General features: G+C 40.1%; 1 long non-coding RNA gene across 1 annotated transcript; it reads left to right on the plus strand.

Annotated features, from left to right (window-relative positions):
• The first annotated feature begins 364 nt into the window (after positions 1–364).
• LOC141373076 (uncharacterized) lies at positions 365–13,843 on the plus strand. The gene is made up of 3 exons (XR_012378707.1): positions 365–625; positions 11,505–11,621; positions 13,646–13,843. It is a non-coding gene; the product is annotated as an uncharacterized lncRNA (long non-coding RNA).
• The last annotated feature ends 1,379 nt before the right edge of the window (positions 13,844–15,222 follow it).

The raw sequence follows: 15,222 nt of genomic DNA on the forward strand, positions 1-15,222 counted from the left end.
TGGCATGAATTTAAGGAGGTGTGATTCTTTGGGGGCTATTTCTATAGCAATCTACCATACCATACTTTATAGAATATATGCTATTTGTGTTTCATGCTCCCCACATGTGCAGCCTTTTATTTTGGAACTATGGGTTCTTAGAGTGCCTTGTTTTCTGTTATAGCCAGTCTGGAAGATGGTCTCCAATGATTCTTGCTACCTGGCTTTTCTATCCCTAGGTACTGCCCTCCCATGTTGAATAGGGTGACCTGTGTAACCAATAAATTATTGTGAAAATGACACCATGTGACTTCAGAGGCAAGGTCATAAAGAACATTACAGCTTTTGCCTTGCTTACTTGGACCACTTGCTTTGGGAAAGTCAGCCACCATGTTGTGAGGGCCCTTGATCAGCTGTATAAAGAGATACACATGATGAGGCATTGAGGCCTCCTACCAACAGCCAATATTAACTTATCAGTCACATGAATGAGTCATCTTAGAAGCAGACCCTCCAGCCCCACTCAAGTCTTCAGATGTAACTGCAGCCACAGCCAACATCTTAACTGCAACCTGATGAGAGACCCTGAACCAGAACCACCCCTGAAGCCATTCCCAAATTCCTGACCCACAGCAAGTCTGAGATAGTAAATATTTATTATTGTTTTAAGCCACTGAGCTTTGAGATAATGTGTAATGCAACAGTGGGTAACTAATACAATTACCTACTAATTTCATTTAGGAAAGAGATCAAAGGACTAAATTAATCTGTCATATTTGGTTACATAGAAAAATTAAATATATTTGTCTTCAGTACCTAATCTAAATGTTTTCCCTAGAGGTGAAATGTAATTTGCCTTTTATATAAAAATGTTTTTTTCTTTTTTTTTAAAGATTTTATTTATTTATTTGAGATAGAGAGATTGAGGGCAAGTGAGCAAGCAAAAGAGAGAGAGAGAGAGAGAGAGCACACAAGCACAAGCCGTTGGGGAGGGGCAGAGGGAGAGAGAAGCAGGCTCTCCACTGAGCAGGGAGCCCAATGCAGGGCTCGATCCCAGGACCCTGGGATCATGACCTGAGCCGACAGCAGTCGTTTAACCAACTGAGCCACCAAGGCGCCCCTATATAAAAATTTTAAAATAAGAAATAAATGAATAAGCAAATTTTATATCTTGAGCCAAACATATCTAGCATCATGAAATGTATAGTTCCCTGTAGCAAATGAAACTAACAAATCTTTACTTTGATTTTTATGCAAAAGAGATATTTTTAAACATTTTAAAGTATAGTGAGCTAAGGAATTTAGCTAAACAGCTTGTCCATGGGGACTTCTAAATTTTCTTCAAACAAATCCTAGATATAAAAATGGTTTGTGGAGATTCCCTTGGGAATTCCCCTAAATCCTACTTTACTGCTTGGTACATTATGTGCTTTCAGTACATAGCATTGAGTCATTCGAGATTTAGGCAACACAGTGTTGTTTTGCTTTTCCTTCCACTTCTCTCTGCCTTCTTTTAAAATGTCAGGAAATGCATACAAATGCAAATGGTCTTCAGAATGATAAAATTTGCCCATATATTAAAAACTCAGGCTTTCAAAGCTAATGATCATAGCTATTAAAACATAGGCTAACCTCATATACCTGCATCCTAACCCTCGATCTGAGAAAGTGAGTTCATGAACACATGACAAGTTGAGAAGTAGCCTAGTTATTCTGGAGAAGACCCCAAGCATTTAAGAATTGGTAATATTTCTGAAAATGGGTGTGAAGGTAGAAATAAAAACAGAAGGAACAATTGAATATTTATTTAAACCGTATTTAGGGCCCCAAATACCCTCCTTACCTCAGCACAGTAGATGACTGTCGTGTCTGTTCTCTCCCCAGCAGAAGTTTGGAGTTTTATTCTCTAGAGAGGTCTCTGAACTGCAGGATACCAAGCACATACCCTCACCCTGCCCCTAACCCTAACACTGGATCTGAGAAAAAAAGAAAAAAGAAGATGTGGTATATATATACAATGGAATATTATTCAGCTGTAAAAAAAGAATGAAATCGTGCCATGTGCCACAGTATGGATGGAGCTAGCGAGTATTATGCTAAGCAAAATAAGTCAGAAAAAGACAAATACCATATGATTTCACCCATATGTGGAATTGAGGAAAGAAAACAAATGAGCAAGGGGTGGGGGGAAGGAAAGAGAGAGGCAAACCAATAAACAGACTCTTAACTATAGAGAACAAACTGATGGTTACCAGAGGGGAGGTGGGTAGGGGGATGGGTGAAAATAGGTGATGGGGATGAAGGAGGGCACTTGTGATGAGCACCAGGTGTTATATGGAAGTGTTGAATCACTATATTGTACACTTAAAGCTAATATTACACTATACGTTAACTAACTGGAATTTAAATAAAAACTTTTTAAAAATAACCTAACCATGGGGTGTATGTCAGTTGCCAGCGATAGAATTTATACCACAGACTTACTTTGATAGTACTCTTAATTGTATAACCTCTTCTCTCATTTTGTTTCTTTTCTGGGGTTTTTTTCATGCTTCCTTTCTGCTTTTCAGTGGTTTCCATGTTTTTTTTTTTTTTTTTGAAGATTTTATCTATTTATTTGAGAGAGAGAGAGAGAGAAACAGCATGAGAGGGAGAAGGTCAGAGGGAGAAGCAGGCTCACTGAGCCATGTTTTATATCCAGTATCCTGTTTCCTCTTTAGTAAAGACTTCTAAATCTTGAGAAACTAAAAATCCAGTTAAGACATTTGTGGCTATATAATGAATGGAATATAACCTCGTTTATCTAATCCTAACCTTAGAGTAGTCCTATCTTTGTCTTCTTTGGGTGCTTCTGAAGCTTCCTTTTAAATATTGTTTTTCTGGGCCCTTTTCTTGACTTTTGATCTGGGAGCTAGGCATTGTGCATTTTCTTTTTTTTTTTTTAAATTAGCTTCTTTCTTTTTTTTTTTTTTTTAAGATTTCATCTATTTATTTGAGAGAGAGAATGAGATAGAGAGAGAGCATGAGAGGGGAGAGGGTCAGAGGGAGAAGCAGACTCCCCGCTGAGCAGGGAGCCCAGTGCAGGACTCGATCCTGGGACTCCAGGATCACCAACTGAGCCACCCAGGTGCCTGGCACTGTGCATTTTCAAAGCTATTTCTCTTCCTCCTTTTCCATTCTGACTTCAGGTAAGCTGGATACTTCAACTCTTTCTCATTTTTGTTTTTGCTTTGAGGATGCATTTTAGGGTCCAGCAATTTCTACTTCAGAGTCCTCAGACATGGTCCTGGGCCTTTTTGTTTTATAGGTGCTCTAGCTGCTTGTGTCCTTATTCAACTCTTTGGCCCCAATGTAATTCTTCATTCATTCATATTCCTCTTCACTCAGGCTTTCTTTTTCTTTTCTCCTGTAGTAGTGTTATCACAAGTTTCATTTCAATCCAGCTACATCTACTTAAATATTAAACAAATAACTCACCAGCTACTCTTAGGGGAGGAAAGAGTTGATTTTTGCTGTCTTAGGGACTATGTCAGGTTTTCTTGGTGCCTCTTTTGGTGGATAAAGTAACTGACATGGTTGCCAAGAAGTTTCTTACTATTTTTCACATTTGCTAAATATTTTGGTGGGTTTTTTTCTTTCTTTTTAAATCTGGGCTTATCTCAATAGGTTTTGCTGCTTGTTCCTTTGTTTCAGATTCCACAAACGCAGTTATTGGATCTCCAGTAGACCTACAACATAGTATACTTCTATAAATAACATTGTCACATTTCCCAAACGCTCTTTCAGTCCAGGTGCAACTAACATTTTTTTGGAAAGTAATTTCTATGACAATTTAGAAGCAGTGTTAAACATGTAAGGATTTAATAACTATATAGATTAAGCTTTTCACAAATCCTCTATCTTAGAAGGTCAATGAATTTTAACTTGAATATTAAATATATATAATCTATATCTCTATCATATCTATATCTATCTATCTCCTAACCAGGTAAATATTTTTAGTGTTTTATTATAGGTAGTACATGGAGATTAAGAACTCAACTTTTAGAGTCAAATGGGGCTGGAGTTGAATCCTGGCTCCATCGTTTACTGAAGTAATTTCTCTGAGCTTTGGCTGCCTTCCCTCTCAATGGAGATAATAATATGCACCATGTGGGGATTATATGACGTAACATATAATAAAGTATCTAGCATTGTACTTATGCGAGTCAGTGGTATCTACCATTATCTTCTTTGTTTGGATAAGCTACCTGTGTTTCTTGACTCTTCCATATCATGCATTTGTTTTGTGCCAGGGAAGATGTTTCCATAGCAAGAAATTTATTCAAGTATTGCACTTTTGCAATGATGGTCTAACATTAACTTTCCGTTTCTAGGCATGATTATAGCTCTTTCTATCTGTGACGTAAACCCAAAAGAAGTTGAGATATTTAATTAAGTAATAGAGATTCTCACCTAAGACACAGGGTCATTAAAAAAAAAATCAACAAGTTGTTGCCAATACTATATGTCACGTGAAATCCAGACTCTTCCCTATTTGGAATACTTGGTCTAGTAGAACTTAATGGCAGGCTCAGTCTGGCCATAATTTTCTAGGAGTTTCTTATCATTTATTCATTCATTCAATAAATGAAAGGGAAAGACCCCAAAATAATCAATTGTCAAGAGTGAACGGGCCCAATCTAACCCCAGTCCCAGCCCCAGTTCTGTCTTTTGTCTACAAGTTGCCTACACTTTGTCTGATGCCACCCTGGATGTGGAAAAAGGAGTAGAAGAGAAGCCAAGAGAAGGTGTACCACTTGGGCAGCCAGTGTTTCCTCCATTCGACATGGAAGGGACACATGGATTTCCTGTGGGTTTTGTATACAGTTCAGAAAATGGCTGGACTTAAGCTCTCTTCAGGTACCCCACCCAGAGATGTGTCCTCCAGGCAGGGGCAACTCTGTGTGCTGCGTTGGGGACTGGGTGGAAAGAACTCAAGCTTGAGCCTGAGCCAGACCTCCATGCCAGGGAACTACACGGCAGAGAAGGCCATCTGAAGACTCATCCAGGGAACCCACAGATGTGTTCCAGCAGAGACCTGGCATGCAGACCCTACCATACAGAAGTCAAGACTGTGTGAAGAGGCTATGGCAATCCAGAGAGAGCAGATTGCCTTTCACTCTGGACAGCCCAGCAAGGAGCTGCTCCTATGGACTCTGCCCCACCTCCTGCCTGCCCACTGAATAGGCAAAGTCACTGGATGAGTGTGAGTGAAAGTGTTCGCAGACCGCCTTCCCATCCCTTACACTGAACTGCTGCGGGAAGAGGAGAAGGACTTGGAATGGAATGTAAGGTTAATATTTTCTAAAGAAAACATTTAATTGTGCAAAATATCAAATGTAAAGATAGAAAGAATAGTGTAGTAGCTTCTACCAATCAGCTTCAGTAATTAGGAACTCAGCCAACCACATTTCATCTATGCCCTCCAACTTCTTCACCCCCAATTGTATATAAAGCAAGTCCTAGATATTATACTATTCCACCCATAAATATTTTAGCATAAGTCTCTAGAAGATAAGAACTTAAAAACAACCACTAGATTCCTAAATATTATCACATATTCCCTGAGTGTGTCATACTTTTTTATGGTTTATTTGAATCAGGACCCAAATAATTCCATACACTGCAATTGGTTTTTATGTATTTTAAGACTTTTAATCTATGGTTTCCTACTACTACTACTTTTTTCTCTTGCAACTTATTTATTGAAGAAACTCCATTGTTTTCCTGTAGTTTCCCACAGTCTGGATTTTGCTGATTGCTTCCATGTGATGTTGTTGAACATGTTCTTCTGTCCCTGCATTTTCTATAAATTGGGAGTTAGATCCAGTGGCTTTGTCAAGTTTAAATTGTTGTGATTTTTTTGGCAAAACTATTTTGTAGGTGATGCTATGTTCTTCCCCGAGAGGAATGTAATATCCAATTGTCCTGGCCTCTGTCTTTTTTAATTGTGGTAAAAGCATATATATGTATATATAATTTCCCATCTTAGCCATTTTTAAGTGTATAGTTTACTAGTGTTAAGCACATTCACATTGTTGTGTAGCCAATCTTCAAGGCTTTTTCATCTTACAAAACTGAAAGTCTATGCCCATTAAACACCAACTCCCCACTTCTCCCTCCCCTCAGCTCTTGGTAATTGTCTCTATAAATCTGACCACTCTGGATACCTCATATAAATGGAATCATACCATATTTGTCTTTTTATGGCTGTCTTCTTTCACTTAGCATCATGTCTCCAAGTTTCATCCATGTTGTAGCACATGTGCAAGTTTCCTTTTTCAGGCTGAATAATATTCTATTGTACACATCCTGTTTAGCCATTCATCTGTCAATGGACACTTAAGTTGCATCCACCTTTTGGCTACTGGGAATAGTGCTGCTATGAACATGTGTATGCAAATAACACTTTGAGACCCTGTTTTCAATTCTTTGGGGTATATACCCAGAAGAGGAATTGTTGGATCATATGGATATTCAATTTTTAATTTTTTTTGAGGAACTGTCCTACTGTTTTCCCTTCCCACCAAAAGTGCAGAAGGATTCCAGTGTGTCCACATCCTTGCCAACACTTGTCATTCTCTGGTTTTTCTTTTTTCTTTTCTTTTCTTTCATTCTCCTCCTCCTCATTTTCCTCCTCTCCCTCCTCCTCCTTTTTATTATTATTTTTTTTGGCTGTAGCCATTCTAATGTAATGGGTGTGCAGTGATATCTCATTGTGGTTTTGATTTATATTTCCCTAATTTAGTGATGTTGAGCATCTTTTCGTGTGCTTGTTGGCCATCTGTATATCATCTTTCAATGTCTATTCAAGTCTTGTCAGAGATGTGATTTACAAATATCTCCCCTATTCCCTAAGTTGTCCTTTCACTCTGTTTATTGTGTCCTTTGATGCACAGAGGTTTTTGATTTTGATGTAGTCCAATTTGTTTATTTTTACCTTTGTTGCCTGTGCATTTTGTCTTATCCAAGAAATCCTTGCCAAATCCAATGTCGTATGGCTTTCCCCCATTTTCTTCTTTCTTTTCGTCATTGTTGATGATCATTGCCAAGATAACTATTTCATCAGAGGTTCCAATATTCCAATTCTGTTCTTCTTCATTTATCAGCTGGAATGCTTCTATGAAGAGAAGTTTCTCCTCATCCACTACTTTCTTACCCTGAGCCTCATTTTAAACATGAAAATGTGTTCTTTCTCTCTACTTACAAGTTATCAAAACGATGTCTTATTTCCCTAGCATCCTCAAAATAAGACAAATGAGTTGAGTTTTTTTTAAGTTTCACTATGAACTAACAGATTTAATAATTTTTATGTGTTTAATCTACTACAGTTATTATTTTTTAGTATTGATCAAACATTTCCACCTTTAGACTCTTCAAGTTGGCTCCCGAATTATTTTGGCATGGCCCCAGAATTCTTTGATTGATTCCTTGCTTTCTGGTGTTCTAAGATGTTTGAGGCCCCTCTTACACATTTCCTGTCCCAGACAGAGAATTGGCCATTGAGATAATATTTAAGTATGGGCAGTACTGAGATTTTAAAACCTAGAATGAGACAGCTTTAGTAATCTCAATATTGTACAATTGGACCGAACTATTCCAAGATTCTTGACTATCCAGAACAGCATAATTGGGTAGCCATGGGAAAACATAAAATTATTTCATGTTTATACCCCCAATGAATTGAAAATTCTCAATAAATGTGTAGACATCCAAGTGGAGGGGTCAAGGAGGCAGTTGGAGGCATAATTTTAGAGCTTAGGGAGAAAGTCCAGGCTGAATGTGCTAATTTGGGAGTTATCCACATAGACTTGTATGTAAATCTAAAGATGGATGAGATGATCTAGAAAGAAAATGCTGAGAGGAAAGAGAAAGTCGATGCCAGAGCCTGGGGTATGCTGACATTTAACCACTGAGAGGAGGTGGAACCAGCAAAGGAATCTAAAATGCTTAGTGAATTAGGAAGAAACCAGGATATTAAGGTAGTTTTGAAACCAAAAGAAAACTGTATTTCAAGGAGGTCAGCTGTGTCAAAGAGAAAGGTTAAGAGAGAGAAGGACAAAAAAGTGACCCTTGGATTTGGCAAAGTGAAAATCATTGTGACTTGGACAAGAAAGTTTGCTGAGGATTGATGGGGATGGAGGTATCAATGGAGTGGACTGAGGAGATGGACTGTGTCTTCATGGAGATTGCAGAATAGTGGGTTACAGCCATGCCACCAGATGAGAGACCAAGGAGTCTCATTACCAAAGGCCAGACCCCCAAACAAGGAAGCAGAGCACCAGATTGGAGTGAACAGCTTGGAGCTAGAAGGGGACAGCAGACTAGGGGCACACCAAGCTCACTGCTTATCTGCTTATTTTTTTAAATTGTGGTAAAAAAAAATACACAGCTTCTTAGTCATTTTGAAGCATACAATTCAGTGGTATTAAGTGTATGCACATTGTTGTGCAACAGATTTCCAGAATTATTTCATCTCGAAAAACTAAAACTCTGTCCCTAGTAAACAACAACTCCCCATCCCCCCTCCTCCCAGCCCCTGGCAGCCACCATTCTACCTTCTGTCTCTATGAATTTGACTGCTCTAGCTATCTCCTATCAGTTACCTGCCTGTTTAAGAAGGCTGAACCCAGATCCCAGAGAGCTAGATATGTGTGTGGAGGACCCTACAGAAACTATCCGGACTGCACAGGGAAGATGCAAGCACAGGCTAGCAAGTCCCAGATGAGGGCAAGAGCAGATAACCCAGAGCAGCATTTTGGGAATCCAGAGATAAAAGAGAGACCACTGAGTGGGTGGGATGCTTCCACAGCCTGCAGCTGCCTAAGGGATGAGCCGGCATGAGCTGAGGATGGATGGGGAAAGGAGGAAGATTCCAATGCCCCGTGTGGAGAGAAGCAGCAGGGGTGGCTGTTGTGACACCATTAGGGAGCAGAGAGATGCAGAGTGGCTTCAGCAACAGCTGCACGAGGCTCAGAGTGAGGACTCTGCCAAATCAGCCCCTCTTCTCAAAGACCGAATGGTGGAAGAGTGGGGTGAGGTCCAGAACAAATGTTTCTACCCAGCCTCACTTGGAGCAGACTCCAGCCAGCTTGGGAATAAGGACTCAGCTCTCCTCCAGCCCTGTACCCCGGGGAGGCGAGGTTAGGAGGTCCCTTCAAAGGACAGGCGGCATCCAGCACACTGAGGCCATTCAGAAGGCTTGAAGATGATCTGAAGTCAAGGTGCCAAATGTTGCAGCCCAAGTCTCAGATTTTCCAATCCTGGTGCAATAACATGGGGTGGCACAGACTGAGTTCCTTAGTTATTTCCTTAAAAGCCTATACTAGGGGGAGGTGGTGACAGGTGAGTTCACGTGCTCATTCAGTGTACTCATGTGCATGTGGTAATGGCAATGTAAGAATTTTAGCTGCCATACCAACTGCCTGACATTCAGTGTTGTAGACTATTGTTTAGTTTCCTTCCTGGTAGATTACCTGGAATGCAGGGGCCCCTGCTTTTCATCCCGATCATGCCACCTACTAGTTGTATGACCATGGCCAAGTCGCTCAATTCCTCTGAACCTCTGTAGCAGATCTATGATGGGAATAAATAACACCTACCCTACAGAATTGTCTTATTAAATAAAACCATGTATATGAAGTTAATTTATTAATTGCATATTACCAAACATTTACATCTTTTTTTTATCCTTAAAAGATACAATTTGTTAAATTGTCAATAAATTGAACTCCCCCCCCCCCCCATGGCTTCCCATCGCCATGAAATAAAACTCAAACTCCTTACCTGGCCTAAGAGTCCATGCGATGTCCCTGCCTAATTCTCTGACCTCATTTCTTAGCACCCTCTTGCTCTCTTTCATGCAGATTCTTATCACATTGAAGTCTGTTCCTTAAGCATTCCAATATTGTTCCCAGTTCAGGGCCTTTGCAATTGTTCTCCCTCCTGCCTGTGATGCTTCACACATGGCTCAATCCTTCACCCCACACTGGTCTCAACTGAAATATAATTCAGTTGATCATCATAGCTAATGTTCCCTGACCTGTTGATGGTCTCTATTACGGTAACCAATTTTATTTTCTTTATGAAATTATCACTCTCTTATTTATGTATGTTTTACTTATTGTCTATGTTCCCTGCCAAAAGGAAGATAAAGAATAGAATTTTGTCTTATATATTTCTGTATCTCTCACCTAGAATGGTGCCTGGCCATTTGAGGAGTTTAATAAGTATTTGTAGAAGAAACTATTTACTGCTAGGGAGATTCTTTGTGTTAGATTTTTAAGTAGCTACATTCATGGAAGGAAAATAAATTTGAAACAATAATTTTATATCACAAAGAATCTGGTTCTTCAAATCTATCTATATATTTTTACATATAACGTTATATTAGTTTCAGGTGCACAACAGTGATTGGACAAGTCTATGTGTTATGCCATGCTCCCCACAAGCGGAGCTCCCATCTGTTGTCATATAGCACTATTACAACCCCATTGACTATATTCCCTATGCTGTATCTTTTATTCTAGTGACTTATTCATTCCACAGCTGGAATGAAGTGTACCTCCCACTCCCCTTCACCGATTTTGCCCATCCCTCCCCCCCTTCCCTCTGTCAACCGTCAGTGTGTTCTCTGTATTTATGGGTCTGTTTCTGCTTTCTGTTTGTTTATTCGTTTGTTTTGTTTTCCAGATTCCACATATAAGTGGAATCATATGGTATTTGTCTTTCTCTGTCTGATTTATTTCACTTAGCATTATCCTCTAGGTTTATCCACGTTGTCACCAATGATAAGATCTCATCTTTTTATACGGCTGAGTAACATTCCATTGTATGTATATAAAACATCTTCTTTATCCATCCATCTATGGGCTTCTTCCATATCTTCACTACTGTAAATAATGCTTCAATAAATACAGGGGCACATGTGTCTTTTTATATTAGTGTTTTCATTTTCTTTGGATAAATAGCCAGTAGTGGAATTACTGGGTCATACAGTAGTTCTAATTTAAATGTTTTGAGGGATCACATACTGTTTTCCACAGTGGCAGCACCAATTTACAGTCCTCTCAACAGTGTATGAGGGGTCCCTCTTTTCCACATCCTCCACGTTCCTGGAAGCAAAATAAATGTCAAACTTAATAATTGTATATAATTGTAAAATAATTATAATTTACATTATGTTATATTTACACCATATTATAATGGTAATTTTATATAAATTTTATAAGTAGGTTTTATAGCCTTAAAAATTATATCATAAAGAATCTGGTTCTTCATGCCTATATATATTTTTTAATCAAAAATTATGTTTGTATTGAATATTATTTTGTTACCTACTCTTTCATCAGTGACACAGATGTTTCTCCTACATCATTTTTAATGGTGACATGTGGATGTACCATATTCTATTTAACCAATTTCCTGTGGTGTGTGTACTAAGGAATGCTGGGTCCTGATAAATATCCCAAATTTCCCTCCAGAAAGGCTGTGCCAATTCACACTCCTACCAACAGTGTAAAAGAGATGCATTCTCCTGAACCCTGCCAATACTGAATTTTATCACTAATAGAACAAAACAACATTTTTTTGCTAATGTGGTAAGTGAAGAACTATCTCATTGCTTTATTTTGCACTCCTTTATCGCTTGTAAATGTGAACTGTTTTTCTTTGCTTTTCTATCATGTTGTACTTCTTCCCTTATGAATGTTCTCTTTGATTTATTTGTTGGGTCTGTTTGGTTTTGTTGCTGATTTTCTATTGTAGTATTCATCTTTTATTGATTTCCAAGAGCTCTTTTTATAGTAAGGCGGTTGACCTTTGTTACCAATTGCAAATATTTTCCCAATATATTATTTGCTTTTTAATTTTGGTTTTGGACCTGAGGTCCTGTAAGTCTCTAGCCAGGCTCATGTCTTGGAACCTAAGCCAGCCAGAAGGAAAAGTTCAGCTCAGTGAAATCTAAGTCCCAGCAACAGCAGGCCTGGGGCCCTGGATAGTACAAGTTCAGGCCAGGGTGTCTGAGATGTTCAAAGAATTCAGAACTAAAGACTACCAAGACAACCTCTAGAACAACCAACTACTCTTTACTTACTGATGGGCTTACAGAGTACCTTCCACTTCTGATCCAACGGTGTTTAAGTTTTAAATAGGAACTTTAAAGATCCAAAGGAATGAAGTTATAATGATGAAATGGTAGGTATTAGAAATCTTTTAAAATGATTTTACATACTTTCTTCCATAAAGCATTCTTCCTCTGCCTTCTCAGAAGGCCAGTGTGCAATCATGGCTAGACCTATGGAGAGAGATCCTCAGTGAGGAATATTTAGTGTGTGTGTGTGTGTGTGTGTGTGTGTGTGTAAAGAGGAAGGGGAGTACATCATATTACCTTTCATGTCCAAGTGATTATTTTTGATAAAATGCTTTTCAAGTAAATACATGTGTGGGTGTCCTCAAACAGGTGAGGCTGCCTTTCAATATGACATGATTGCTAGAACCTATTGCTCATCTTTTACCAAAGACTTCCGGAAGATGGGTGAACCTTTCCTTGGTCAAGTCTAACTCCTCTTGGAATGTAAACCTACCTCTCTTGTTCCCTTACCTGTGGACAATGCTCCCTGTGTCCCCTCTTCTGCCTCAGGGACTGTTATTAAATACCGCTCAGCTGTCCCACCTGTGGACTTCAGTAAGGCCACAGTTGCTCTGGCCTCGCCTAGCGGAGGGCTTATTCCCCAAACCTTCCCTCAGCCCATTTCATTGGTAACTTTCTATTCATTTCTGCTGGTTCTGCTTTGTGTCAAAAGTGTCAGGGAAGAGGGAAGACGATGAGTTATAAGGTGGTGGGCAGGAGGAATGTGAAAATAAACAGCTAGGGCCCCAGGAGCGATGATCCCACTGGGTCAGATTCTAGTTTTCTCCTGTGCCTTGAGGCACTTGCTGACGTCCCAGGGAATCCCCAGGTGCCTGGCGGGGGCCTCTCTGTGGCCAGAAAACCTGATGGTATCAGCAACATGGAATCTAGTTCAGTGAGGGACCGTGGTGTTTTCCAGCTATATGAAAAGCACAGTATCTCATGCTAAATATGGTTCCCTTCACGAAGCATGTAACAAGAATCATCAAAGAGCTTCATAAACATGTGTGGCAAAAATACTCGATATGAACATTTTAAGCAGAATGTGTGTTTTGACAGAGGCTGAAGTTTAATGTGTCAAATGTTCCTACATAAATCCCCCCACCCACGCTACTCTGTTAACATACCAGCGCATCCAACTGTTGCAGGCTTGTTACAGGATTTGCATGTGTGTCTACAAAGCTTTAACAGACCTTCAGAAAGCCAAGCTTTGTAATTATAACCTACCTTTCCTAAACCACAAGAGTTATTTAAAAAGCAGATATTCTTCACTGCCCGTGTTCCATTCTGACCTCTTACTCACTATTTCCTATAGAACCCAGTTCATCATCCCTTGTTTATTAGGCGTAAATATGTTTCCATCCGTGTCCTGGTGGTTCACTGGTATTTGCTATTTTATTGACTGTCCCCTTGTGCCCTGGGGCATCAAGGCCTTTTTTTTTTTTTAAGGTAAAATGAGCAAAATTTTGTCTGCTTATCTTTCTCTTTTAGCAGACCTGTAGCAGGATGGCTGGAAGAGGCACACAATGGCCTGCTGGAACCTCTCCATCATGAAACTATGCAGATCCTACAGAGCTGGTCCTCACGTCATCTCACGTAACAATCTGGAAAGTAAAACTAATCTCACTCTCCATCATATGAAACACAATTTAATGTGGCGAGAACTGGAACCAAAGCCACAAGCGATCATACATGACTTTAATCAGTTCAAAGGTATTTTATTGAGAAACTACTATGTGCTTATCATTAGTTGAGATTTGGAGGAATCTCAGTAGAGACTGAGATGAGTAGAAATGGGCAGGAAAGGAAAACCCTTTTCTGATGTTAATCCTCCTTTAGATCAGTAGGTCCTACCTTTTCCAAGTTCTTTAGAATAGGAACAATCTCACAAGGGGGCAGTAAACAAATATTTCCCCAACCAGCCTGCTCCATGTCTTAGATATCTCATATCACCCTGTCATCTTTAGGGTCTGTCAAGGCCGGGGTAAGGAATGAAGCCAAGAGGAAGAAGGGTTTCAGGCACAGGACAGAGCTCCCCTCCACCAGTTCCCAATTTTGACTTGCCTTTCCCCAGTTCCTTTGTATGTTCTTCCTTAATCTCCAGCGAGTTTTCCACCCCACAGCATTTCCAACAATTCCACTTGCCTCCCCAGCCAACAACATCCTTGGTATTTATAAAGTTTGCTGGTAATGCCACCAGTGAAATTACAGTATAACATCTATGCGACAAACCAAGACATCTCCAAACCCTACCTAGCCAGACTCTTATTGGAAGTCATCTTTGTTATGATGCATTTTATGATCTCTTTGAGTTTGTAGTATTGGGATTTGAATCGTAATAGCCCTGGAATGTGGCATCAGGTCCCATTTATGTTACAAATTCCAGAAAACTGAAGACCCCCATATACGGTTTTGGTGGCCTGCTTGGAAGAGTGGCATGGGCGCTTACATGCTAACTACATGCTATTTCGGGATACTGTCCATGGGAAATGGGCTTACAGAAACTTTATTCGCCCATCTCTTGAAACCATGTAGGGTAAAAGTACTTAGATTTGTTTGTTAACATAGTCAGTATGAGTTAACTATGTTTTCTTAGTTCTACTCCATACATAAAGAGCACTTGTGGATGCAGGGCAATCTGTAGGTGTTGAATGGGAACCAGTCAAAATGGCCTGGTCTCTATACTCAGAGCGCCTGGTCCAGTATGGACAGAGGCAATGGCAGGTGCTGGGACACCACAATGCCAGGCAGAATGTGTCATGTGGCATGAGAAGCATGTGCGCGACGTGTGGTAGGGAGTTCAGGGTGGGAGATGCCCCCTTCAGCTGGGGCGAGGAAGCCAGCTCTGCAGGACGCAGCCATATTATCTGGCAGAGTGGAACAGGGAGAGAGGCCACCAGGAGCCCACAGCGCTGCTGTCCCATTGGGAAGGGAAGGGGAGGGGAGGGGAAGGGAGGGGAGGGAGAAGACAGAAGATGCAGAGAAGGGAGATTACAAAGGACTTGTCTAGGATCTGCTGCAGAATGAGAAGAGGCAGGGGGCAAAACTCACTTGCTCGGCTCTCAATAATA

This window comes from Callorhinus ursinus, unplaced genomic scaffold (assembly GCF_003265705.2).
Source record: "Callorhinus ursinus isolate GAN/ISIS: 27379988/994484 unplaced genomic scaffold, GSC_fseal_2.0 scaffold7, whole genome shotgun sequence".
Lineage (NCBI taxonomy): Eukaryota > Metazoa > Chordata > Mammalia > Carnivora > Otariidae > Callorhinus > Callorhinus ursinus.